This window comes from Bos grunniens, chromosome 13, assembly GCF_055505025.1.
Source record: "Bos grunniens cultivar Pamir isolate PY7600 chromosome 13, Bosgru_T2T1.0, whole genome shotgun sequence".
NCBI classification, from domain to species: domain Eukaryota; kingdom Metazoa; phylum Chordata; class Mammalia; order Artiodactyla; family Bovidae; genus Bos; species Bos grunniens.
Genome location: NC_141177.1, coordinates 18,599,709 through 18,626,998, shown reverse-complemented (window position 1 = coordinate 18,626,998; position 27,290 = coordinate 18,599,709). Strand labels below are relative to the sequence as shown.

The 27,290-nt window shown below is 43.3% G+C and overlaps 1 protein-coding gene across 41 annotated transcripts in view; it reads left to right on the top strand.

Annotated features, from left to right (window-relative positions):
- The first annotated feature begins 6,079 nt into the window (after window positions 1–6,079).
- PHF20 (PHD finger protein 20) overlaps window positions 6,080–27,290 on the top strand; it is a 129,292-nt gene continuing 108,081 nt past the window's right edge. For 21 of the 41 annotated variants that reach the window (XR_015139086.1, XR_015139085.1, XM_086332092.1 and 18 more), the window contains exon 1: window positions 7,269–7,354. The gene's annotated coding sequence lies outside the window, so the exon portion shown is untranslated. Of the gene's footprint in view, window positions 7,078–7,268; window positions 7,355–8,147; window positions 8,278–8,597; window positions 8,645–12,937; window positions 13,443–27,290 lie in introns of those variants that run through there. The other 20 variants (XM_086332081.1, XM_086332070.1, XM_086332079.1 and 17 more) reach the window with 9 other exon arrangements.

Here is a 27,290-nt window from a genome sequence, read left to right as displayed (position 1 = left end):
AGTCCCAACCTGTTTTTAAAGCATCACTTTATTACTACTGTTATGTTAGAATGGCAATTTGAATAGTTTGGAGAATAGGCCAGATTGGAAAGAGTTTGAGGGCAGAGGAACAAGAGGAAGACTCTCCTCAGAATCTGGTTAGTTTAGGATTAATAAGCATGAGATCTGGAATTAAATTGTTGGTACTTAAATTATTCTTAGTGATGTGACCTTAGACAAGTAACTTCTCTGGGGCTCCATTACAAGGGACTTTCTTCAAGGGTTATTAAATGAAATAATTCATGTAATTATGATGAAATAATTTATAATGAAATTTATAATGAAATAATTCACTTAGCACAGTGTCTAGCAAACAGTGAAAATTCAATAAATATTGTCGTTATTTTTTTTTTTTCCAAAAGGGATAAAAATTTGAAGTAGAATCGGAAGGGGGGACAGGCAAAGGTAGGTGTGGTATGTAGAGATAAAAGGGAAATTTGGAAAATCTGCAGGAAATATAACTTATTTCTCCATTTGGCCAGTGGTTTTACCCCAACTTACATGGTGGGAAGATACAGGCTCTCTAGGGCAGGAAGAGTTCAAAGCGGACAAGAGCCAGTGCTCTCTGGATTCATAAGGTTTCAGCATTGGGAGTTTCACAGCACCTTTAACTTCTACTTTAGTCAGGTTTCTGTTTTACCTCCTACAATAAAAAGGCTCCCCTGGAAATAGAAGGAGATGAGTGGGAAGGGAAGTGGTGATGATTCAGCGTGTAGGTTAAATAAACCTTTGAAAAGCATAAAGGGCTTAAAAAAGCTTATGAAGTAGAGAGGGGGAAAAAAAAAGACCATGATATAGGCAAGGATATCAGGGGAAGTAGAGTAAGGTGTGAGCGAACCTGTGATTACCTGTTTTTCCATAATTGTCATTTAGGGACTTTCTTTGGTGATAACTATTTCCAGCCTAGAATTTGGAATTGAGATTGCAGTTAAGATACTTTTTTAGGCCCAGAGGAACTATGGGCTGGGTCGAGTAGGGTGACGTCAAGGAGGTGAGATTTCAAACTTACAACTGTGTAATAGAAGAGGAAGAGGAGAGAGTTTTGGGGTCTTAGTGAGTCAATAAGCAGGCAAGAAGGACTGCAGAGGAATGTAAGGGGCAGAGCTTCAACTGATAATTGATAATCGAGACACAGCCCCAGATTTCCCTCTTTTTCCTTTTTAAAAATATTTTATTTATCTATATATTTCCCCACACTGGGTCTTAGTTGTGGCAGGTAAGATCTTTTCATTATGACATGTGGGATCCATTTTTTGCAGCATACCAACTCTTAGCTGCAGCATGTGGGCTCTAGTTCCCTGACCAGGGATTGAACCTGGACCTCCTGCATTGGGAGCTGGGGATCTTAGCCACTGGACCACCAGAGAAGTCCCTGTTTTTCCTTTTTTGAATGTCCAAGGCTCTTTATTGTAGCATTGTCTGTAGCAACTGGAAACATTGTGAATGATCACCAGGAAGGGAATTACTCATTGCAACATTGTTTATAAACATTGGAAACAAAGTAAATGGTCCCTCTGAATTACTCTTCCTTAGCCTCCATTCCTTTTCTTCTTCCCCCATAGTCCCAACCATCCATCCATGTGTAGACATATTTTCATGGATAGAATAGAATTTTTTTATGTTGTCGAATTAATGGTATTTTCCTTAATGTTTGTCCTTTGCATTTCCCCCTACATCAAGATAATTTCTTCTAAAGACACATAGTGTGTATTCCCTTTTTGGTGGTTAGTCCATTCTCACTGCCAGTGCCCTGGGTTCCATCCCTGGTTGGGAAACTAGGATCCTGCAAGCTGTGAGGTGTAGCCAAAAAAAAAAGACGCATGATGATGACATGTGTGACAAATATGTGGCAGTAGGTTGTACACATTCCTAGCTGGATAACTGCAACTTCACTCATTTCTATCAAGAATGCAAGTAAGTGAGAATAACATTATGGGAATAATCTTGAAATAATCCTTAAACTGTAAGTACATTGGAGATTTTAAATGTTACGAGTAATGATGACTTGCAAACTCTATCAAAATTATAAATATATACACCACTGTGGCTCAGATCTCCTATTTCAGAGAATTTAGACTACAGTTCTCTCTGCACACATGTGTTGAACTATTTGTAAATGGAACATAGTTTTTAAGTTACCAGGGATTGGAAACAACTCAAATGTCCTCAAATAAGGGACTGATTAAGCAAGTTACAGTACATCCACACAAGAAATACTGCGTAGCAGTAAAATAAAACAAGATAATGAGAGTTATTTTTGTATCATTATAAAAGATGTAGTGTAAGGGGTCCAAAATGTGTTTAGTGACAAAATTGAGGTGTAGAACACCATGTATCAAAGCTTTCTGTTGTGTAAAAGGTTCATAATAGATTTGAACTTATATTCAACTTTGCATATCCTCATAAAGAAATGCTGAAAGGGGGACTCCCTGGCAATCCAGTAGTTCCAGGTTTCCATCCCTGGTCAGGGAACTAAGATCCAGCATGCTACCTAGAGCAGCCAAAAGAAAAGGAGTGGGGTACTGGATTCATAAGAAAGTGGTTACCAGTAGAAACAAAACAAACGAGGAACAAAAATTTGAGGGAGATTTTGTATTGTTTATCTTTTATATAATTTTTGGCCTTTGAGTCGTGAGATAGCATCACTATCTAAAATTAAATTGCAAGAAATCTGGGGAGTCAACCGGAGTCTAGCAGACTTAGAGACTGTTTCTTTAATGGACTTCTTTATAATCTCCATTCCAGTAGTCCCTGGGGCTAAACTCCTCCCTTGTCTCTTTATCTCTAAACTGGCAGGAGTGTCAACCACAAGAAACAAGCTTGAAGTATTAAATTACAGGGAACTGTGCTAGGTACTAGGACTCCCAAGGGACAGAGAACAGGACACAGTCCCTGCCCTTGAAGTGGTCCAGGTGGATTTTATCAGTCTCTTTAGTGGCCAGGACAAGAACAAAAAATGTCCTCCTCTCTCTGCCTCTCCCCCTCATTCTCCCTCCCTCCTTAGAATCTTGCAAAATGCTGGAAATATATTGGAATTCCTACATAATTCTCCTCCCCCTCACTGGAGAGCAATAAGGCTTGAGGAGCTCAGAAACTTTCCATCAGGCTCAGATTGGAGAGACCTCAGGCCAGGGTCAACTCAATCCACTTCCCTTGGGCCCCTGGTGCCTTGTGGAGGTTCTTGGACTTCTCAGATACAGCTGTGACTGTGGTTTCCGGCTTCCTGAGTTCTCACACTCGGCTTTGTGCTGCAGATATTTTACCCCAGTTCCTGCTTTGGAGACTGACATCCTCAAGCTTGGTGATACTCTGTGTACATGGGGTCTGTGGGTGTGAATCACAGCCAAAGAACTTGCTTTTCTGTTTTAACTTTCCCCCTTCCCCTTGACAGATTCATTGTAAATGCCTTGGGGTTGCCTTAGGACAGAGTATAAAGGTTTGCTGGGTAGAGGCTGAGAAAGATCAGTTTTCTAACTGAATATCCCATCTCAGATCTTTAGTTCTGCTGTTCCTTTACTAGGGACATTTTAAATACTCTGGACAATGAATCCGGAGAAGGCAATGGCATCCCACTCCAGTACTCTTGCCTGGAAAATCCCATGGAGGAGTCTGGTAGGCTGCAGTCCATGGGGTCGCTAAGAGTCAGACACGACTGAGCGACTTCACTTTCCCTTTTCACTTTCATGCATTGGAGAGGGAAATGGCAACCCACTCCAGTGTTCTTGCCTGGAGAATCCCAGGGGCGGGAGAGCCTGGTGGGCTGACATCTATGGGGTTGCACAGAGTCGGACACGACTGAAGTGACTTAGCAGCAGCAGCAGACAATGAATCTAGTAAGAAAGCAATCAGAAAATCATTTACACAGAACTTTGCAGTTTACAATACACTCTCACATGTTTCACTTAATTGTGACAAGTTCGTGAATGAGAGTAAAGATCATCCCACTTTGTAGTTGAAGAAAAGTGATGCTTAGGGAGAGAAAGGACTCTTCCATGCAGAGACATAGTAGTCTCTGGTGCTTCTGTATATGCTTATGTGTATGCAGTGTATGTGGAGCTGTCATCTTATGTCCTGGGACCACAGTTCTAAAATGGTTAGAGAGATACTATTTTCTGTAGTTGAGGCTGCTGTACATTCATTCTTTCACTCATTCACAGAGTCACAACTATTACTTGAGCGCCTATTTCAACAAAGAAAGGTTCTAAGTTTAAAACAATTGGATGGTTGAAATCAACTACTAGTGAAATGATGGGGAAGACCTTAAAGCAGAATGGTGGATGCTGCTAAACAGGCAGTGATGAGACCTGGACTTTATTATTTTTTAATTTTGATTTTTAAAGTATTTATTTATTTATTTGGCTGTGCCAGGTTTTAGTTGCAGCACTTGGGATCTTCAATTGTGGCATGTGAACTCTTAGTCAAGGCATGTGGGATCTAGTTCCCTGACCAGAGATAGAACCCAGGTGCCCTGCATTGGGAGCACAGAATCTTAGCCACTGGACCACCAGGGAAGTCCTAAGACCTGGACTTTAGACCAGAACTTTGCAAATTGGAGCTCTATGGCAAGCAGCCAGTGGCTGTTCAGAAGCTAGCAAACCAGGTTTCCACAGGTTTGACTTGATGATCAGGAGCTTCGGCTTGACTCCCAAGGTATTTTATTCATATTTGTATAGAGTTATTTTTGCCTGACCAGCATCAGTCCTCCCCTCATTTTCATTTGGGGGGATATCCTTGGGGGCAAATTATTCCTCTTGTCCCCTGACAGCCTGGACTAATCCATGTGACCTGAGATTGACCAGTCACCATCAGCCCCTGGTCAAGACTTTGCCTCTTGAGTGAGTGACGCAGAAACAAAGGGATGTTGGGATTGAATCCCAGCTGTGGCCTGTGGTGCTGCTGGCAGCAGAAGCTGTTGCTTCTTGACAGAGCTGCTCTTGTGCCTCTTGTTTTCCTATCCATGGTCTGGGCCCTCAAACATTCTTGTAATATATTTCTCTTTTGCTTGTCCTTGCAACAGTGTCAGTATTTGTTCTTGCAATAGATAAGAAGAATTTTAATTTACAAATTGTGATGATTTCTTTACCAGGAAGTAAACTCCTTGACAGCAGGGCCTAAACCTCATGCTGCTCTGTCCTGTGTCCTGTGTTCATGCTCAGTCATGTCCAATCTTTGTGACACTTTGGACTGTAGCCCACCAGGCTCCTCTGTCCATGGGATTTTTCAGGCAAGAATACTGGAGTGGGTTGCCATTTCCTCCTCTACGGGATCTTTCATGACTCAGTGATTGAACCCTTGTCTCTGGAGTCTCCTGCATTGTAACCACTGAGCCATCGTGGAAGCCCTCTGCATCTTTTTTTTTTTTTTTTCTGCCTGCACCACGCAGCATGTGGGATCAGACCAGGGATCAAACCCATTCCCTCTGCAGTGGAAGTGCTGAGTCATATTCACTGGACTGCCAGGGAAGTTCCCTACTCTGTATCTTTGATGCCCAGCTCAAGCCTAGGTCTCAATATGTACAGGTTGAATAAGTAAAGAAACATGCTGTATTTATATGGGGTCATGAATTCTTGACATTACTGTGGTGGTGGGGCAAAAAATTCTCTATATCCTATAATAGCCACTAAAATCTGGGCAATTTCATGTTAATAAACATAAACACAGAGGGTCCTGGGAAGATCCTTTCTTCCTGTATCTGAGGGTTTCAGTAGTTGCAGCATGTGGGCTCAGTACTTAGTACTGAGCTTAGCTGCTCTGTGGCATGTGGAGTCTTCCCAGATCAGGGATGGAACCCATGTCCCCTGCACTGGCAGATGGATTCTTATCCACTGTACCACCAGGGAAGTCCCATCTACTCGTTATTTTCAATTATCATCCCCCCCCCCACCCCCCGCCCCGGTATTCTCTTCCCTTTCAGTCCTTCCACAGATAAACAATGAACATCTACTATTTGTCAGGTTCTGACAATGCAGTAGATACAAGATAGTCCCTAACTCTAACTCAGGGGGGAAAAAATAAAACAAAGAGAACAAACCAATTAAATAATTACAAGCTGTGTTAAGTACTCTGCTGAAAACAAACATTGATAAGGTAGAGAGCAATTGCCCTGTTTGAAGCAGGAGATCAAGGGGAGCACTTCTAGATTATGTGGTCAAAGAGGACCTTACTGAGGAGATGACAAACTGAGACCTTTTAAAGAGTCAGTTTTGCAAAAAGTAACAGCTTAGTCCATGGCCCAGTGCCTGGAAAGACCTTGCAGAGAACCACAGAAATGATAGCAACTTAGTATGGCCAGACAGCAAGGGTGGAGGATGTGATGGAAAGGTTGGTTGTTTTAAGCCGGGCGGTGACATGATTACATTTACATTTGAAGAGGTGCAATCTAGCTGCCCTGTTTTTCCAAGGTAAAATAAAATCGTTATTGCCTTCCTAAATAACAAATATTTAGCATTCCTCTTTGGAACTTCCCAAGTCCCACTGGGAAAACTTTTCAGACCCTTTGTGGGTGGCTGCAACTCTGACCTTGGTCCCCGGAGGTAGAATACAGCTTCTCTTCACACCAGCAATTGGAATCCCTTCCAAGGAGTTAATGAGGTAAAGCGCAGGAGGAGCGGTTCAAAGACTCTAGGTCGGGAAGGAACCTGACTTGTGTGAGGACTTGAAAGAGGCTTGAGAAAGTGGAGGAGTTGAATGCGCGTGAATATGAGAGAGGCAAGTTAGTACAGACTCTGAAAAGTCTGGCAGATAGGCTACGGTAAAGATTTAGATCTTAATCTGAAAAACAGTGGGCAACGGGCTTTGAGCATGAGGATGGCTATGAACAGAGTTGCGTTTTGAGAAGCTCTTGCTATCTGAGCATGAAGAACGGATTGGAAGGAGTAAGTGTGGGTGGAGAGGACAACCATCTGATGGTGGACTAGACTGGAGTGTTGGCAGCAGGATGGAGAGAAGTAGGAGGCTTCGAGGGGCATATAGGAGGCATAACTAACAGATGACGGATGGGGTCCAGTCCCGGGCTTCGTGTGATCACAGTGGCTATGGGTGAGTAGTGACTTCGTGCTCCGGATCCAGGCGCAGGCCGGTTCCCGCGCGTCAGGGCAGTGGGCGTGGCTCGCCGGAGCCGTCGCCACGGTGATCGGGTGGGGAGGGGCCGAGGGCGGGGCAGCTGAGGAGCTGCGTCACTCGGAGGTGGCGATGGTGCGTGTGTGTGGGGGGCGGGGGATACGCTGGGCGCGTCCCGGGGGTCACGTGGTGCGCAGCACGCAGAGTCCTTCTGTCGGTTGGTCCTGGAGCGGCGCAGCCGGAGCGGGGCTGTGAGGTGAGCTCGCGGCGAGGTGCGGCGAGGCGAAGCTGGCTGGCTGGGGCCGGGTCGGGCCGGGCCCGCGCCGCGCGCGCGCGCGCCGTGCAGGCGGGGACGGTGACGGACGCCACCGCTGCTCCGGTCCCCTGCCCGGCCCCGCTCCCCGCCTGGCCCCGCTTGCCCTGCCCGGAGGGAGGCCCGGGGACCGCTGTTGAGAGCGTGGCGGGCGTGCGAGTGGCGCCCAATCCCCAGGGTTGCCTGCGGGAGTGACGGTGGTTGAGGCCAATCAGCGCCGCCCAAGGAGGTTGGGCCGCGGGGTGCGGGCCCAGGGCGCGGAGCGGGCCGTGTTGCGGGTGGGGGGAAGCGCTAGGGTCGGATCCTGAGCTTGTGTGGCCCCCGAGAGCTCCACCAACAACCCCTGCCCTTGCCTTGTGCTTTGGGAACGCGTTTTCTTTTATAGCCTCTTTAATCCTGTTCTGGGGAGCACACCCCTTTCTCAAGCCCCCGACTATGGGAGTGTCCCCTTTCTCTGTAGTTTTTAGAAAATGTGATCGGTGCAACCCTCTTTCTTAAACTCCATCCCTGGGATTTTATCTTAATTTCCAAAGCTTCCCCAGCTGAGGATGGTACCCCCTGACTGACGACCCCCAAATTGGGAGGACACTCCCTTTACGTGTCTCCACTCTGAATAAACGTCCCCTTTCAAATCTGAGGGTTCTTCCCATTTAGCGAGTTTCAAATCTGGGGTCCAGTGACCAGTTTTGGGGGTACTTATGTTCCCACAAATTCAGGGGAGACTTCCCTTTTACAGGCCTGAAATCTGGCAGAATGCTTTCCAGAATATCTTAGATTTAGGGGCCAATTCCTTTTCCCAGCCTTTCAAAATCTGGGAGAGCACAGTGTCCAGAGTCTACCCGAAATGAAGTCCAAATCCTGAAATTGTAAGATAAGTATTTGTCTTTACACAGGGAATTCACAGCTTTTCCCAATCACTCTGTCCTTGGGGTTCCACCCTTTTTCATGAGTTTTCCGAATCGAACCACCTTACTTCCAGATTTTCACATCTGACAGTGTGTGTTTCCTGCCCCCACTCCCCACCCCCCACGCTCTACTTTTGGTTACACAGTTCTCAGCGTGCAGCCACCGTCCTGATGTTTGTTAAATCTGGGAGGGCACACCTTTTTTCTTAGTTTGCTCATTTCCAGACAGTGGTCCTTGGTTCTTGAGCTTTGCAGCCAACGGACAGATTTTGTTTCCTCAGCTTCCCTTTTCGGAGCCCCATTTTCCTTTAGGTGCTCTCCCGGTCAGGTAAGTGCACCTTTCGTCTGCCTTCCTCTGGTGAATAAATATCTTTGTTCAGCATGGCACTTTCTATGCTTCTGTGGCCTTTTCTCTGTACTCACTTCCTATAGTCTTACCTCCTGAAGTCCCCTCCCCCTGGGGGAGGATCTCCCCGCCCATCCCAAAGGGGTGCCTGTATGTTGTCTTTCATGTGTCTACTTTATCTTTCATCTTTCTGCTAACAGGAACTCTTTCTCTTGGCTTGCTCTATCCCCGGGCATTTTTCTGATTCCTTTCTTCCTTTGCACGCTGCTCTGCTTACTGGTGGCTGTAAAGATAGTCCCATTTCTTCCTCTTACTCTGGAAGTAGCCTCAAGTCCAGGGATGCCTGACTCCCCAGCGCTGGATTTAAACTGAAAACGAATCCCCCCTTGTATTTCTTTGGTTATTCACAGGTCTCTTAATCCTGATGGTCTGCTGCTTATAAGATTCTGGTTAGAAGGATACTGCTTTTTCCTTTGCTTTATTTCCCTTCATTGGAAGACAAAACAAAACAAACGCTCCAGAGATTCTTAGTCTTGCTTCCAGCTCCTAAAGCTTCCTCATTGGCTCTTTTCCTTCCTTTTATCAAGAAAAGACGTCTTTTGGAGGAATCTCTTGGTCACTCTTTTTGTTCCTGGAGTAGAGGTGGGAGATGGATCTTTATCTCTCCTTGTGATCCTCTTACTTATCTGCCAAACCTTGCCCCCGACCCCCACCTTAAAATCTGCAAATGTCCTCTCCTAAGAGCCTCTCAGTAGGCTCTTTCTTTTGTATTTCCCTCTGTCTTTCCAGATCTTACTCAGGGCTTCTCAACCGGAACCTGAACCAGATTAATTTCTCCACAGCTGGAATCTCAAGTGCTTATGGGATAATGACACCTCTGACCTTTCTCCTTTTGGGGAAGTACTTAAGTGTGCAGCTGTATGAGGCCTCAGGGCGGGAGAGAGTATGAGCCTGAGAAGCAACCCTGGCAGGACAAGGCAGAAAAATACTGCATTTTCAGGACCACGTCCTTCTGAATCTCATTTGAAGATTGGATGTTTGCCAAGCACCTGCTTCTCAGTGATGCTGGGGGATTTAATGATACTCCCAGGAACCTGTAGGAATTAATGGGGCTTGTGGTGAAGTGTGCTGAACTTCGTGTTGGAACTTGAATAAAATGAATAATTTTATTGTATTTTCAGAAGAACTAAGCTTTTTTATATTTCATGTGCATGAAAACCCTGGAGCTGTGTTATTTCAGGAAGTGAAATAGATCCCACATTTATATCATATGATCATTAGTAAGTACCAGATTCACTGAAAAACACTATAGGTCTATATCTGAGCAGTACCTAATAAAATATGGTGTACAGAAAGTGAAGAGGTACTTTGTATCTTATTTGCCTGATTGGTACCCTATCTATGTACTGCTATATGTAGTTCACCCTTAAGGTATTCTACACCAGTGCTTCTCAAACTTGAATGTGCAAATAAATCACCTAGGGTGGGGAGTGTTTTGCTAAAATGTTGATTCTAATCCAGTGGGTTTAGAGTGGGGCCCATGTATCTGCTTTTCTAATTCCCCAGTGATGTTGATATTATTTTTCTGGAGAATTATTTTTCTTTCTTTATCTAGATGTGTATCCCTTAAAGTTTGTACAAGGCCACAGTCCTCTTTGGAGGACTACTGTTTATATTCAGTTATAGTTGTTCTAGCATTTAGCTTTTGAAATCATGGCCAGAACTTCTCCAGGAGTTTGATTCCTATTTATTTTGTCAGATTTAAATGCTTAACTATTTCTTGCTTAAAGGTGAACATAACTTTTTTGGGGGGGGTGGGGTGGGGGGTTTGGCATGCAGCATAGCTTGTGGGAACTTAGTTCCCAGACCAGGGATTGAACCCAGGCCCTTGACAGTGAGGGCACTGAGTCCTCCTCTCCTGGACCTCCAGAGAAGAAGCCCTTGATCATAACTCTTGACATAAAATCATTCTAGTAAATACTGCATAGCCCATATAGTGACCAGCCAGCTTGTCTCTGGTTCCTCATCTGTCATCCTACCATGGGTAATGAGTCTGAGATAACCCAAGTCAGCAGGGTCGCAGGTGTTGGAATTACCAATCAGTCCTTCTGAGTTTTCTGGGTTCCAGAGATGGGCCTGGGAGAGGCAGGTGCCTGCACTTTGATTTGGGTATCTGTGGGAGCTTCACCAAGGTGAATGTGCTGGGAATATGGCCTTATTCTTTGATGAGAATAATGACCTTACGATGCTCTCTCTCCTTTTGTATCCACATCTGTCTCTTAAGTCTTAGTGGGCTTTTCCTTTCAGATCATCTGTACCTATTTCCCTGGCTATCACTTGTTGTGGCCTTTCCCTGCTATAATCCTATTCTGGGCCCTAATCAGGACAAACCTGAATTTTTGTCCTCTCCACACCTCCCCCCACCCCCCTATCCCTCACATGAGTGTTAGATAGATCCTCTTCAGTAACAAATTTGATCTTGATTTGGCTCTAGTCCCAGCACTTCCACTCACTGTGAGACCTCAGGCAAGTCACTTAGTGCTACTGGACCTCATTCTCCCCATTTGTAAAACAGGCTGATTATCTCAAGGTCTACTGTGCTCTGAGCCTTTGTCCATACCTTGCTTAGAAACCCAGTGCCTGTGGGCGCTTGTTATAGCAGATCTGATTTCCTTCACATGCTCTGTTGGGCTTGCTGCCAATCATTTCCATGTCCGAGTCACTTCTGCCACTAGCTCTCTAGCCAAGGCAGCTAGCTTGTCCTCAAACCCAACTTCAGCATTCTTCTGCCTCAGTGTCTCTGCCATTTCCATGCTTTAGTTCATTTGAAACTAAGCTTCCCAAAGAAGTCTTCTTGGGAAGACTTCTCTATTCAGTGTTAGCTACTAACCTGAATCACAAAGAGGGAGTCTGTAGTTTACACACAACTTTATTTATAGGTTCTCTTATCTGATGTGTATTTTAAAAATGTCTTCCCCTCCTCCTCACCCCAGCTTTCATTTTTGCTTTGAATTAGCAGAGTCGATAGAATGAAATTTAAAAATGAAGCAGGTAGTTAGCCCTAGGCTGGAGTTTGGGGAAAATAAATGTCATGCTTTTAGCTCTCTTCAGGTCTCCCAGATTGGGGGACAGAGGTGTATATAACCTCCTAATGCCCCTTCTTCATCTTTCTAGGAAATGATGAGTGGAGGGGGAGTTGTTTCTTGATGAGTTTTTTTTTTAAATAAATTTTCTTTAAACCAAAATGTGTACTTAGTCAGACCTTCCTTGGTTAGGTCGTAAGCTTGGAGAAAGTCTTGTTTCTCTCTTACTCATCTCAGCAACTGCCTTTTACAGGTTGTTGATTAACCTTGGGGTAACCTGTTGAAAATTGAAACCTTGATTTGTAATGATGCTGTAACAGCTTTGCTGGATCTCATGTTAGGTGTCCAGCTGTCCTTTGTTTTCTTTGGCCAAATAATGGAAGAGATGAGCTTGTAGAAATCATGTAAAATTTTAGGAGCTGAGTATGAGTCACCAAACATAAAATAGGGCAGTTTTATCAATATGAGAGGGGAGGTGGTGCCTGAATCAGTGGACTTAGGGGAAGGAGGAAGAAGAGGGACCTGGGGAAGGGTTTTAAAGTGGGGCTTCCCTGGTGGTTCAGACAGTAAAGAATATGCCTGCAATTCAGGAGACCCAGCCGGGTTCAATCCCTGGGTTGGGAGGATCCTCTGGAGAAGGGAATGGCTACCCACTCCAGTACTCTTGCCTGGAGAATTCCATGGACAGAGGAGCCTGGCTGGCTACAGTCCATGGGGTTGCAAAGGGTTGGACTCGACTGAGCAGCTAACACTAAGATATTTGATAAGAGCTTATCCCTTGTCAGGAACATAATTCTAGGATTTTAAAGACTGACTCCCAGACATCTTAGATGAGTCTTTGGTTCTCTTTGTCCTAGTAGAGACCTGATTTTCATGAGGTCTCTTATTTGTGTGGAAAAGGTGCGTGGCTAGGTGGATTGACATATCTACCTTGCTTCTACAGGTGCTGGGATTTCTAGGTTATGGAACCCTTGCCTGGAAATGTGGGCATTTTAGTTAGTTTTTGGAGCACTCTGTTAGATCTTATTGAACATTTACAATTTATCTATTATTCTCACCTAGTAGACAAGAAAACTGAGATTAAGTACTTTATTTGTCCAAGGTCATTTGGCTAATGACCCAGGTTGCTTTGCCTTCAAGTTTGGTGCTCATATGTCCTCCTCTCAACAGCTGCCTTACTTTTCTCCCTCAGGGTTTGAATAAGTCACATTGGTCACAGCATCAAACAGGTGGCAGCCTGAAACGCAGGCCTGAGGCACTGCTGAGAGAAGATGTGGCTTCACCACCTCATCTCAGATTCCGTTCCTGACCGTGGAAACTTCCCTTAATTGTAGAAGCTAAACTCTCTCAGCTGAGGCTGCCTTTCTCCCCTTCTTGAGACTCTGGAGCATGGCTGGTTTGGGCTGCTTGACAGCCCCTTGGTCTCATGGAGTGGTGAATGCTGTCCAGAGTGCTTTGATGGGTAGGAAGTCGGTCGTGCTCTGCCCTGTATGAAATTTATGCATCATGCAATTCAGAAAGGCATGATAATTAAAGATGCCACCTTTCATGTCCAGGCTGCATGGTATGTGGTGGCGAAGAACCAGAATTTGGAGGCAACTGCCACGCTCTTGGAACTCCATGTCATGTGGGCGTGGGGCTCAAACCTCTTGGGACTTTCCCTGTGGCGTAGACATTGGAGACAGACTTCCAGCATGGCAAGTTACTAACCTATCTGGACCTGTTTTCTCTCTCAAGTATTGTACTAGCCTCACATCTATCATTAGAAATATTGGTAAATGCTGCCCTTTCTCTTAATTTCCTAATCTGTAAAATGGGAATAAGAAAATCTAATTTATAAGGTTATTAAAACTTGGTGAGCTGTGAAGAGTTGAGTATATGTTACCATTAATTTGTTTTATTCCTTTTATAAAATGTTTGTAAAATCCTCTCATTGATTTTGTTCCTTGATATTTCATCTGTAACTATGTTAGTACTCTCTGTAAGAGAGAACACTTAAAATTTGTTTATTTTCACACAAAGTAATTTATCAATCCCTTAATATCATTAGTGTTCAGGTTTCTCAAAGGCCTTTATAAAACATGTATATATTTTAAATTGAAATGTAGTTGATTTATAATATTGTATTAATTTCTACTGTACAGCAAAATGATTCCTTTATACAAATATACATCCTTTTAAAAATATTCTTTTCCATTATGGTTTATCATAGGAGTATACTGAATATGTCATACTGAATATAGTTCTCTGTGCTATACTGTAGGACCTTGTTGTTCAAAGTCCTTAATATTTTGGCCATGGTATTTGCAGGATCTTAGTTCCCACCAGAGATCTAACCTGGGCCCCCAGGAATGAAAGTGCCAAGTCCTAACCACTGGACCACTGGAGAATTCCCTCAGAGCCCTTATTAAAAAAAAGTTTAGTTTTTAAAAATCGAAGTATAGTTGATTTGCAGTGTGCCAATCTTTATTGTACAGCAAAGTGACTTGTTTGTATACATGCGTTCTTTTTTTTAAATATTCTTTTCCATTATGGTTCATCCCAGGAGATTGGATACCGTTCCCTGTGCTGTATAGTAGGACCTTGCTGTTCATCCATCCTATGTGTAATAGTTTACATCTGCTAATTCCAAATTCCCAGTCCTGCCTTCCTCCACCTCCCACCCCCTTGGCAACCACAAGTCTGTTTTCTCTGTCTGTGAGTCTGTTTCTGTTTCGTAAATAAGTTCATTTGTGTCTTATATTGATGAGGACATGGCAGCCCTCTCCGGTACTCTTCCCTGGAGAATCCTGTGGACAGAGGAGCCTGGTGGGCTACAGTCCATGGGGTTGCAAAAAGTTGGGCATGACTGAAGCGACTGAGCATGCATGTGTCATATATCAGATTCCACATATAAATGATGTCATATAGTATTCGTCTTTTTCTTTCTAACTTCACTTAGTATAATAATGTCTAGTTGCATCCATCTTGCTGCACACTGCATTATTTCATTCTTTTTTTTTATGGCTGAATAGTATTCCATTGTAGATATGTACCACATCTGCTTTATTGCAAGGCCTTATTTTTAAATGCCGTATAAATACTGTGGGTTTTGGAGTAGGTCCTGCTTTTAAAATCCAAGCTCTTCCTCCTAGCCAGGTGACCAAGAGCAAGTTACTTGCTCTAAGTCTGTTTTCCCTTCTCTGAAAAATTGGATAATACTGTCAACTTTTCTGCACTGTTGGGAATAAAGCATTTTTTCATGGATTAGCATGTGATAAAAACTCAGTAAAAGTTAGCCATCTCCTGGTATTAATAACAAAGACCAGGAATATTGACTATTAAATAATTTTTATTTATCTTTAAAATCCCATGCACAATGAATTGGTTATAATTTAGGGAAATGTCTTTGGAGGTCCCATGGGTAATGACTCCATCTCCAAATTGTTTTACTTTGTAATATAGTGATACCTCAATTAAGGAATTCTGTAAAAACAGTTTAGTCAGGTATGTTTTAAAAAAGATTCCCTTCCCTAAAAAGAACCCACACAAACCCACTCCAGAGCTGCGTGACACCATTTATAGAGCCCTCCCAGCGACTGAAAACAGAGTACAGCTTTTCTTAGGCTCCAGGGGCGAAATTCTGGCCTGTCTTCAGGTGCCTGGTTCCCTGTGCTTTGCCTTACCGCCGTGGAGTAACACCAGTTCCTACACTCACCTGAGGAGAGCACTTTTCAAAGAGTCTCCATGGAATTGTCTCCTTGAATTCCTATATCCCTCAAGATGGGTGATACTGATCTCTTTCTTTTCTTTCCTCCTATTTTGTCAATGAGGAAACTAAGGTTATCTCATTAAAGAAGCATCTGACTGCCAAGTAACAGTGCTGCTTGTTAGACTCTGGGAGTGCCTATGAGGAGTTAAATGCCTGAGGAGAGATGGGCTTAGACACAGGCAGTTTCAGAGTAGAGTGCTGTGTTGTGATCCATGCAGCAGGCAAGGCTGCCATGGGTGAATAATGGGGTGGGCCCTGGCCCAGCAGCCCTTTGGGGAGGTGCTGATGGCTGAGCCCCATCTGAAGGACCTGGCAGAGAGGAAGCATCATTGCAGGGAGTCTGGGTGTGTGGGAGGCATGAGCAGTAATAACCTTGAGAGGTTGTCATGTGCCAGGCTCTGTGATAAGTAATTTTTGCTTTTTTTTGGCTGCATCATGTGGTCTGTGGAATCTTAGTTCCCTGACTAGGGATCAAATGTGTGCCCCCTGTCCTGGAAACAGGGTTTCTTAACCACTGGACCACCAGGGAAATCCCTGTGTTAAGTAATTTTTATCTTCACAGCACCTATAGGAAGATTTATAGGAAGATCCCCATTTAACAGATGAGTAGCCTGAGGCTCAGAGAGGAAATGACTTGTGAAAGGTTATCTGGAAAATGGTGGAGCTGGGGGTCAAACCCAGGCAGTCTCTTTAGAATTCTGGCTCATAACCACCACGTGCCGTTGGCCCTCTGCTGAGTGTCTGCTCCACTTCTTTTAAGTTCCCATCTTTGACAGCCCCTGGTTTGACTTGGTCATAGTTGCTAACTCATTGGAGGCCTTGATGCTACACTGAGTAGTTTGAACTCTGTTCTGTAGGGGAACTACCGAGTTTTTTTTTTTTTTTTTTTTTTTGAGATGTAATTGAGATATAACCTGAAGTTTTAAACAGAGGTGTCTTATGATCAGATTTATACTTTAGAAATATTAGTGTAGTAGCAGCAGCAGCACTGATGAAGAGTAGCCAAGTTAGTTGACTAGTCAGATTACCTGGATTCATTCAATTCCTTGCCCCAGTACTTGGTAGGTTTGTCATTTGGGCAGCTTACTTTCTGAACCTTAGTTTTTTCAACTCTAAAATGACAATAATAATAATTCTCATCACAGAACTATGAGGTAGATACTAAATGAGATGATGTATATGTAAAGCACTTAGAATAGTGTCTATCATAAAGTAACCACTCAGAAGTCAGCTTATAAGACAGTATTGATTTGGATCCAGGGAGCATGTGGCTGGAGGTTTTGAGCTCCACTAAGAGTTGTTGGGTTTGTGTGTGCTAAGCTGCTTCAGTCGTGTGAGACTCTTGGTGACCCTATAGACTGTAACCTGCCAGGCTCCTCTGTGCATGGGATTTCCCAAGCAAGAATACTGGAGTGGGTTGCCATGGCCTCCTCCAGGGGATCTTTCTGACCCAGGGATTGGAACTCACTTCTCTGCTTTGGCAGGCAAGTTCTTTACCACTAGTGCCACCTGGGAAGCCGGAGAGTTGTCGCCTGAACTGGGCAGCTACTAGATAGTGGGAGAAACCTAGAAGTAGGTGTGACAAAATGGTGACTGAGAGTGAGATGTGAAGGCAATGCCCATGTTCCTGGCTTGGCACATTGGCCAGTCTTGGGACCTCAAACTGTGATGGGGAGAAAAGAAGGAACTTGTGAGGGTAAGATGATTAGCTCAGTGAGGTTGAGTAATGTGCCAAAGGTCAGTCATTCAGCAAATATATTCTGGAGTTAAGCCTGGGCTCCTTTCCACTGTTTCTGGGAAGAGCCCCTCATTTAACCAGTTCATTCTCAGTAATTCAGAAGATGTAAGCTCAACCTGTGTTTGTTGTCTGTCTGAATTTTAATTGTGGTAGAAAAAGACTTGACTTCTAGAGAAAGCATTTCAAGTATCTGGGAAGAGGGTAAGGGAATTTTTTTTAGCTTACTTCTTTTCTTTCTTCCTCCTTCCTTTCCTCCCTTCTTCCCTTGTTTCCTTCTCTACCCTCTCAAGTAAAAGAGGCTAATCCAATTCTTCAGTGTGATTTGGGCAAGCCTGAGGGAGTGGTAATGATTGGCTTTAGACTCTGTGTCATTGAGAAATTCGTGTTGGAGGGGCCTTTGCCCCTACTTGAAACAACTTGTCAGTTCTCTAGGACTATGGATGTGCTCTTTAAAAAAAAATTTTTTTTTTAATTTATTTTTGACTGTGCTGGGTCTTCGTTGCTGCTCCTGGGCCTTCTTTAGTTGCAGCAGTGGGGCTACTCTCTAGTTCTGGTACATGCACTTCTGGTTGCAGTGGCTTCTCTTGTTGTGGAGCCTAGGCTCTAGACCTTGAGGGCAGTAGCTGTGATACAAGGGCTTAGTTGCATGTGGGATCTTAATTCCCAGACCAGGGATCGAATCCGTGTCCCCTGCATTGGCAGGTGGATTCTTAACCCCTGGACCGCCAGGGAAATCCCTAGATGTGCTCTTTTATGTTCGTTATATTGAATACTATTTGTTAATGTTGCATAATAACAGTGACCGTAATCCTTTGTGTTTGATATCCTTTTTGCTAGTGCTACTACTATCACACAGCCATTTTATCACCAATATTGAATATTTGGTGTGTACTGTCCTGAGCACTTGACAACCATTAGCTCGCTTAGCCTCACAACCCCAGGAGGTAGGGGTTATTAGTCCCCTTTTATAGCAGGGCAAACAGGGAGGCTCAGTGATTTTTCTCGTCTTCACTTAGCAGGCAATGAGTGGAGCCAGGATTGGTCAGAATCTGAGTCTGAAACCTGACTGCTCCCATCCGTAAGCACTGCCTGGCCTTTGTCCCAGACAGAACTTCAGAAGAGCCCCCTTGGAAGCTTCCTCCTGAGAGTTGTAGTTGTCCCTGGACCTGCTGATACTGTGTGTGCTCTTCTGGGACTGTAGTGAGGGCTGAGGGTTGCAGCCAGCGTTTCCACCTCCTAGGCTCAGGGCGGTGGGGGACTGGAGGGAAGCTCATTCCTGCTGAGCCATCTTGCCTCTAGGACTTCCCCTCTGCCTAGAACTCTTTTCCCCTAGATCTGCACATAGTTCTCTCCTTGTCATTTAGATCTCTGCTCAGATCTCAGCTCCTCAGAGTTCTAACAGCCTTATCTAAAGGATCCTGGCACGTCAGCTAGCTCACGTTGTTTCATTGGGTTTTCCACTGCAGAACTTACCCTCCCAGAAATGATCTTATTTGCATATGTGTTACCCTGTTTCTGCCTTCCCTGCTGGAGAACTGGGCCGGGGGTGTCCCGTCCTCTTGCTGTCTATCTCGGGGCCCTGGCACAGAGCCGGCTCTCAGAAAATACTGAATGAAGGAGGCATAAAGATTTAAGCTGCTCTTGTGCTTGAAGTGTCCTTCAGTTTGAAAGGGGGTTACATTAAGTTTATTTTTTTCTTGTTTTGTTTTTTATATATTTGTAACCTTTTTATTTTGCACCGGAGGATAGCAGGTTAACGATGTCGTGATAGTTCCAGGTAGTTGGCGGTGGGGGGCGGGCAGGAATGTCAGCCACACACATATATGTACCCATTCTCCCTCAAACCCCTCTCCCACCAGGCTGCCACAGAACATGAGCCGAGCTCCCTGTGCTGTACAGTAGGGCCTTGTTGTTTATCCATTTTAAATACAGCAGTGGGTATATGTTGATCCCAAACTCCCCAACTATCCCTTCCCCCCATCCCTCACCCCAGCAGCCGTAAGTTCTTTCTCTAAGCCTGTGAATCTGTCTCTGTTTTATAAAGAAGTTCATTTGTATCATTTATGTTTAGATCCCACATATAAGGGATGTCACAGGATAGCTCTCCCTCTTTGTCTGACTTAGTATGACAGTCTGTAGGTTCGCCCGTGTTGCTGCAAATGGCGTTATTTCTTCTTTTTTTTAATGGCTGAATAATGCCACATCTTCTTATCCATTCCTCTGTCGATGGACATTTAGGTTGCTTCCATGTCCTGGCTATTGTGAACAGTGCCCCACTGAACACTGGGGTGCATGTGTCTTCAGACCATGCTTTTCTCTGGATGCGTGCCCAAGAGTGGGATTGCAGGGTCATATGGTAGGTCTGTTTTTAATTTTTTAAGGAATCTCCATACTGTTCTCCCTAGTGGCTGAACCAGTTTACATTCCCACAAACAGTGTAGGAGGATTCCTTTCTCTCCACACCCTCTCCAACATTTACTGTTTGTGGATTTTTTGATGATAGCCATTTCGGCTGGTGTGAGGTGTACATTAACTTTAAAAGGAACCATCATTCTTTAATGGAGATTGAATTGCAAGCCTAGTGTAAGCACTGTTAGGTTATTGTAAAGCCCATTCTGTAGTTTCTGGAGGTTGCCAGTCTTTTCAGAGTTTATTTTCTCTTAACCCTGATGAGAGCCAACTCGTTGAAAGGTCTTGTTCCCTGCCCACCTATCACAAATTCATTGTTATTTTAAGTCCTTAGTCTCTTCTCTCCAGCACATTAGGGTTGCTGAGGGCAGGGCCTCCAGTTACCATGGCTACAGTACTCTTAAACCTCTCCCAAAATAAAATCCAGAGTCCATGTCAGTACATTAACTATAAATATATTATGAATTCAGAAAATTCTGCTATTGTTTTTTGAACACCTACTTTCTGCTAGACATACAGGGGCTTTGCAGATCTTTTTTATTTTTCCTCCACACCGCATGACATACAGGAGCTTAATTCCCTGACCAGGGATCTAACACATTTCCCCTGCTGTGGAAGAGGAGAGTCTTAACCACTGGGCCACCAGGGAAGTCCCAAGATACACATTCTTTCTTTTTTAAAAAATAATTAAATTAATTAATTAATTAACTAGTCTTAGGCTGTGCTGGGTCTTCATTGCTGCAACTCTAGTTGTGAGCTGGGGCTAGTGTCTGGTTGCAGGGTGCAGGTTTCTCATTACGATGGCTTCTCTTGTTGCAGAGCATGAGCTCCAGGGTGCGTGGGGGTCAGTGGGTGCCATTCCAGGACTCCAGAGCACAGGCTCAGTACTTGTGCACAGGGTAGGTTGCTCTTAGGCATGTAGGATCTTCCTGGACCAGGAATCAAACTCATGTTTCCTGCATTGGCAGGCGGATTCTTTACCACTGAGCCATCAGGGAAGCCCAAGAAGTACATTCTTCAGTTCAGTTCAGTGGCTCAGGCATGTCCGACTCATGGACTGCAGCACGCCAGGCTTCCCTGTCCATCACCAACTCCCGGAGCCTGCTCAAACTCACGACCATCGAGTCGGTGATGCCACCCAACAATCTCATCTTCTGTCATTCCCTTTACCTCCCGCCTTCAATCTTTCCCAACATCAGGGTCTTTTCCAGTGAATCTTCTTCACATCAGGTGCCCAAAGTATTGGAGGTTCAGCTTCAGCCTCAGTCCTTCTAATGAATATTCAGGACTGATTTCCTTTAGGATGGACTGGTTTGATCTTGCAATTCAAGGGACTCTCAAGAGTCTCCTCCAACATCACAGTTCAAAAGCATCAATTCTTCAGCACTCAGCTTTCTTTATGGTCCAACTCTCACATCCATACATGACTCCTGGAAAACCATAGCTTTGACTAGACGGACCTTTGTTGGCAAACTAATGTCTCTGCTTTTTAATATGATTTCTAGCTTTATCATAGCTTTTCTTCCAAGGAGCGAGCGTCTTTTAATTTCATGGCTGCCATCACCACCTGCACTGATTTTGGAGTCCAAGAAAATGAAGTCTCACTCTTTCCATTGTTTCCCCATCTATTTCCCATGAAGTGATGGGACCAGATGCCATGAGCTTAGTTTTCTGAATGTTGAGCTTTAAGCCAACTTTTTCACTCTCCTCTTTCACTTTCATCAAGAGGCTTTTTAGTTCCTCTTCACTTTCTGCCATAAGGGTGTCATCTGCATATCTGAGGTTATTGATATTTCTCCCGGCAATCTTGATTCTAGCTTGTGCTTCATCCAGCCTGGCATTTTGCATGATGTACTCTGCATATAAGTTAAACAGGTAATGGTATACAGCCTTGAGGTACTCCTTTCCCAATTTGGAACCAGTCTGTTTTTCCATATCCAGTTCTAACTTGTTTCTTGACTTGCATACAGATTTCTCAGGAGGCTGGTAAAGTGGTCTGGTGTTCCCAACTCTTGAATTTTCCACAGTTTGTTGTGATCTACACGGTCAAAGTCTTTGCTGTAGTCAGTAAAGCAGAGGTAGATATTTTTCTGGAACTCTCTTGCTTTTTCTGTTTTCAAACGGATGTTGGCAATTTGATGTTTCCTCTGCCTTTTCTATAAATCTAGCATGAACATCTGGAAGTTCTCGGTTCACGTACTGTTGAAGCCTAGCTTGGAGAATTTTGAGCATTACTTTGCTAGTGTGTGAGATGAGTGCAATTGTGGGGTAGTTTGAACATTCTTCGGCATTGCCCTTCTTTGGGATTGGAATGAAAACTGACCTTTTCCAGTCCTGTGGCCACTGCTGAGTTTTCCAAATTTGCTGGCATATTGATTATAGCACTTCTACAGCATCATCTTTTAGGATTTGAAATAGCTCAACTAGAATTCCATCACCTCCACTAGCTTTGTTCGTAGTGATGCTTCCTAAGGCCCACCTGACTTCAGACTCCAGAATGTCTGGCTCTAGGTGAGTGATCACACCATTGTGGTTATCTGGGTCATTAAGGTCTTTTTTGTATAGTTCTTCTGTGTATTCTTGCCACCTCTTCTTAATATCTTCTGCTTCTGTTAGGTCCATACCGTTTCTGTCCTTTATTGTGACCATGTTTGCATGAAATGTTCCGTTGATATCTCTAATCTTCTTAAAGAGATCTCTAGTCTTTCCCATTCTATTGTTTTCCTCTATTTCTTTGCATTGATCACTCAGGAAGGCTTTCTTATCTCTTCTTGCTATACTTTGGAACTCTGGATTCAGAAGGTTATATCTTTCCTTTTCTCCTTTGCCTTTCGCTTCTCTTCTTTTCTCAGCTATTTGTAAGGCCTCCTCGGACAACCATTTTGCCTTTTTGCACTTCTTTTTCTTGGGGATGGTTTTGATCACTGCCTCCTGTACAATGTCACGAACCTCTGTCCATAGTTCTTCAGGCACTTTATCAGATCTAATCCCTTGAATCTATTTGTCACTTCCACTGTATAATCATAAGGGATTTGATTTAGGTCATACCTGAATGGTCTTGTGGTTTTCCCTACTTTCTTCAATTTAATTCTGAATTTTCCAAAAAGAAGTTCATGATATGAGCCACAATCAGCTCCTGGTTTTGTTTTTGCTGACTGTGTAGTTTCTCTATCTTTGACTGCAAAAAATATAATCTATTTGCTTTTACTATTGCCCATCTGGTAATGTCCGTGTGTAGAGTCATCTCTTGTGTTGTTGGAAGAGGGTGTTTGTTATGACCTGTGCGTTCTCTTGGCAAAACTCTGTTAGCCCTTGCCTGCTTCATTTTGTACTTCAAGGTCAAATTTTGCCTGTTACTCCAGGTATCTTTTGACTTCCTACTTTTGCATTCCAATCCCCTATGATGAAAATGATGTCTTTTTTTGGTGTTAGTTGTAGAAGGTCTTGTAGGTCTTCATAGAACTGTTCAGCTTCTTTGGCATTAGTAGTTGGGGCATAGATTTGGATTACTGTGATATTGAATGGGATCATTCTGTCATTTTTGAGACTGCACCCAAATACTATATTTCAGACTCTTGTTGACTTTGAGGGCCACTCCATTTCTTCTAAGGGATTCTTACCCACAGTAGTAGATATTCTTAAGGTTAGAAAATTCAAACAATAAAGTTAAAAAATGAGAAGTTAAATTTTTTTGCTCTATTCCTTTCATTAAGGGAACTACTGAACAGTTATTTTGTTCCTTCTTAGAGGGAAGAAACATGCATAGAGTATGCATATAATAGATATGCCTGTTTATATGTTTATTTGTATTAAAGGGGTCATACTGTATACCTGCCTCTACATCATGCTTTTTTTACTTGACAGTGTATCTTGCAGATGGCTTCATATCAGCATCTACAGCTTATCATTTTACCTTTTAATAGCTGTACCACATTCTGTTGTATAGATGGCCATAATTCATTTAAGTGGGCCTCTTTTGATGGTCATTTTAATTGCAGACATTTATTGTTCATCCTCACAGGTAATTTGGCAGACTTTGGGGGCTGTATCTGTAGGATGTCGCTGGCTATGGGTCTGTTGGGTTGCAGGTATTTGCATATTTGTAGATAGTGCCAAGTTGCCTCTAGATAAGATTTTCCAATTTATGCTTCACCAACGGAGTATAAGCATCATTTTTCCTCATCCCTGAAAGCACTGAGTATTTTATGTTGAAATTATTAGCCTGAAGAGTGAAAAGTTGTTACTTTGATCTGTATTTCCTTTAGTTTAGGATGATGTTATGTGGATAAGGATAATATAATCATGTGCTTATTAGATCTTTGTATTATTCCTGCCCCCCTTCCCCACAAGCCTCTCGCTTCCCTACCTGGGAATCTGCCAGTTCTTGCATTTTGTTCATTTTTAAGTGAGTTGTTTGGCTCTTTTGTTCTTGGTTTATATGCATTCCTTGTTAATAAAGTAAGTTAGCCCTTTGGTCATATGTGTTGAAGTTATTTTCTCCAAGTTTGTTGTTTGTGAAAGTGCCATTTAAACTGTATTACACAGTATACATTTAAAGCTTTCATTATCATTGATACAGGGGCATTGACTGCAAATACTGTATTTAAGGAAATAAACTAGGCTCTCTTGTCTCCTGTGGAGCAGTGAGCACACTTTGTAGGGTAATTTGGTTTTTTATTTTATTTTTAATTAAAAAAATTTTTTTTGACTTTGCTGCATGGCAACTTAGTTCCCCCCAGGGATTGAACCCATGGCCCCTAACCACTGGACCACCAGGGAATTCCCTGTAGGGAAATTTGAATGTAAAGGAGTAGTTTGAAGTCCTGCCAGGGTCTTTAAAATGGAACCATATATGAGTACAGATTGCATCAGATTTTTTTTCTCATAGTTTTCCTGGATGTCTTTATTGAACATATTTCCTCTTCCTATTTTGGAGCTAGAACTTTTTGGAAGAAAAAAATATAAGGCCCTGAAGAATGCATAAGTTAAAAGCTACAGAATCTTAGCCCTCTTGCAGCTTGAGAAAAATGTGTGTTTAAATGTAAGAAGTAAAAACTTATGTAATCTTCTTTATTCCTACTTCTGTCTTGAACTATTTTTTATTTTTTTTAGATGTTGTCAAGTTAAATTGAGACTTTGAGATGGTCGTCCCTCCCTTTGCCCTTTGTTAGAGCTCCTTCATCGCTTCTCATGTTTGTGTTTGTCTTCCTGGGTGGACAGCAGCTGGGCTGAGTTGGATTTCTGAGGCCTGATTTCCAGCACAGTGCCTTTCTGACAGTGCTCACTAATGATTTGTTGAATAAATTAATGTGAAATTTAAAAACAAACTCTGCCATTCCAGAGGAGTGGAGGGATTTGGGCACAGGACATAAAAGTCAGATTAGTCCTTAGTCTTGTTCTGACTGATATCAGAGTGGAGCTTCAAATAAATGGGTCAGAGTTACAATGAAACCTGTTTCAGTTCATGATAAGGAAGACCTTCAACAATTCCACCTCAAGAGGAATTGGTTTTCTTGAGCCATTAAGAATAATTTGCTCATTTTCATTCACTGCCTTGCTCCCACACTCCTGTATTTTAATGGAAGGGCCCCTTAGGGAAGCTGTGTGGTAAAAGAATTAATTCAGAAATCAAGCAGACCTGGGCTTTTGTTCTGGGGCTGGTCACTTAGCACCATAACCTTAGCCCAATTACTTTAAACCAAATTTCTTCTTATGTGATAATAGGATTATAAGTAGCTGCTAACTCTGTAGTCCTTATAGCATTCCTTAAATGGATTATCTCATTTAGTCTTCACACCCACTGCCTGGAGATGGGTACCTGGTATCACCATCCCCATTTTAGGGAGAGGAAACAAATTCTGAGGGGTTAAGTAATTCACCCAAATTCATTCTGATAATAAGGGGTGGGGTTGAGGATTAAAGGCCAAGAATTTAATCCTATTACATTTCTGCCATCTCTAAAAGGGAACTGTCTCCCTGCATGAAGTCTAATAAATACTAGCTGCTCTGGTGAGTTCTCAGCGCCACTCTTTCTTCTTGTGCCCCATCATCTTTTCATAGAATCTGAGAGGCAAAACTATCAATCTGAATATTACTTGGTATGCATGAAGTCAAAAATATAATTTGAGGTGCTTTTTCAGGCAAGTCAAAATGAAGACTTTTTACTTACGTTAGGTTTGATATCTCACTTTCCTGGAGAGTGAAGTATATAGCTAGTCAGACCTCTGACGTGCCCTTTCCTAGGGTCCATATCATCCAAATACTCTTGTTTGACATAGCTTTTCAGTTGAAACTGTCAACTGTTCTTAGTCTGATATTTGCTTTATGTGTTCCCCAATATCAGCCCTTTGGAATGAGTTGTTTAATATAATGGATAGCTCACCCTGTACATCTTTTTTTCCTCATGAGAAATTTCCAGTGTGAAAAATTGTAAATTTAGGAAGCTGTTTAAGAGGGAGAGATCACTTACAACCTGTTTTTTTTTTTTTTCCAGTCTTTTTTTTTTTTAATGCACATGAGTTTTACTGTGAGTTTAGAGGGATATAATTTTACATCCTGCTTTTTCATGTAATATATTGGAAGAAAATGTGGTGGTATGTACACATTAGATATGAGGACCCACTTCTGTGATTACTCCTCGTTCATCTACTGCAAAGATTGCCCTTGTGATGTGAGGCAGATATTGCCCTGACAGTGCTCTGGCATTGCTCGGGCAGTGTAGGCTGTTGGGATCCCAAGTTCAGCGGGAGAGAATTTACTGGGGTTTGGCCTTGCTATGTGGAGGTGGCCTGCTCAAGCGCCCCAAGGGCTCAGAGTGGCTACATCTCCAGCAAAACCACCACTAGCCCCTAAAGATCAATTTTACTCATATGGACGATGATCACCAATCCCAGTTTGTCAGAATTTACTCAAGAAGAAGCAGAAAATAAAATAGAACAAAGAATGAATAAAGAGACATTTCTTGTCCAGCCTTCCAAAAGTAAAGGACCAGAAATCGGAGTTCAGCTTTTGTTTCCTTCCTTCTTTGTAGCACTTAAAATTCATAGCAGTTGCAGTTTGCAGTTAAGTCATTTGTTCTACTGGCTACATTTCCACCCCCCACCCCCAGTAGACTGGAGGCTTCAGGAGGCCAGGAATTGTGTCTTTTGGTCTTGAGGACTGTTTTTCTAGTCTCTCAGCAGATGTTTGTTATCATTTGTCTTCAGCAAATGATTAAATTTACTTCTGAGTGACTTTTTCTTTGGTGTTCTGAGGAGTCCCCCTCACAGGTGAATCCTTGGTAAGCAGTGTTGGGGGCTTCTCAGGTGGCGCTAGAGGAAAAGAACCTGCCTGCCAATGCAGAAGATGTAAGAGACACAGGTTCCATCCCTGGGTCAGGAAGATCCCCTGGAGGAGGGCACGGCAACCTACTCCAGTACTCTTGCCTGTATTATCCCGTGGACACAGGAGCCTGGGGGCTGCAGTCCGTGGGGTCGCCAAGAGTTGGACATGACTGGAGCAACTGAGCACTCCTTCCAGTTCCAGGGATACAAGATGCTGTGTGATAGAGGAGGAGGGCCCAGCGGAGGGCACACCTGGGCTAGGATGAGGGCAGGAGTAAGCAGGGTGCTGACGCGGTTTCCTGGAGCTTTGGGTTTTGAATAATGC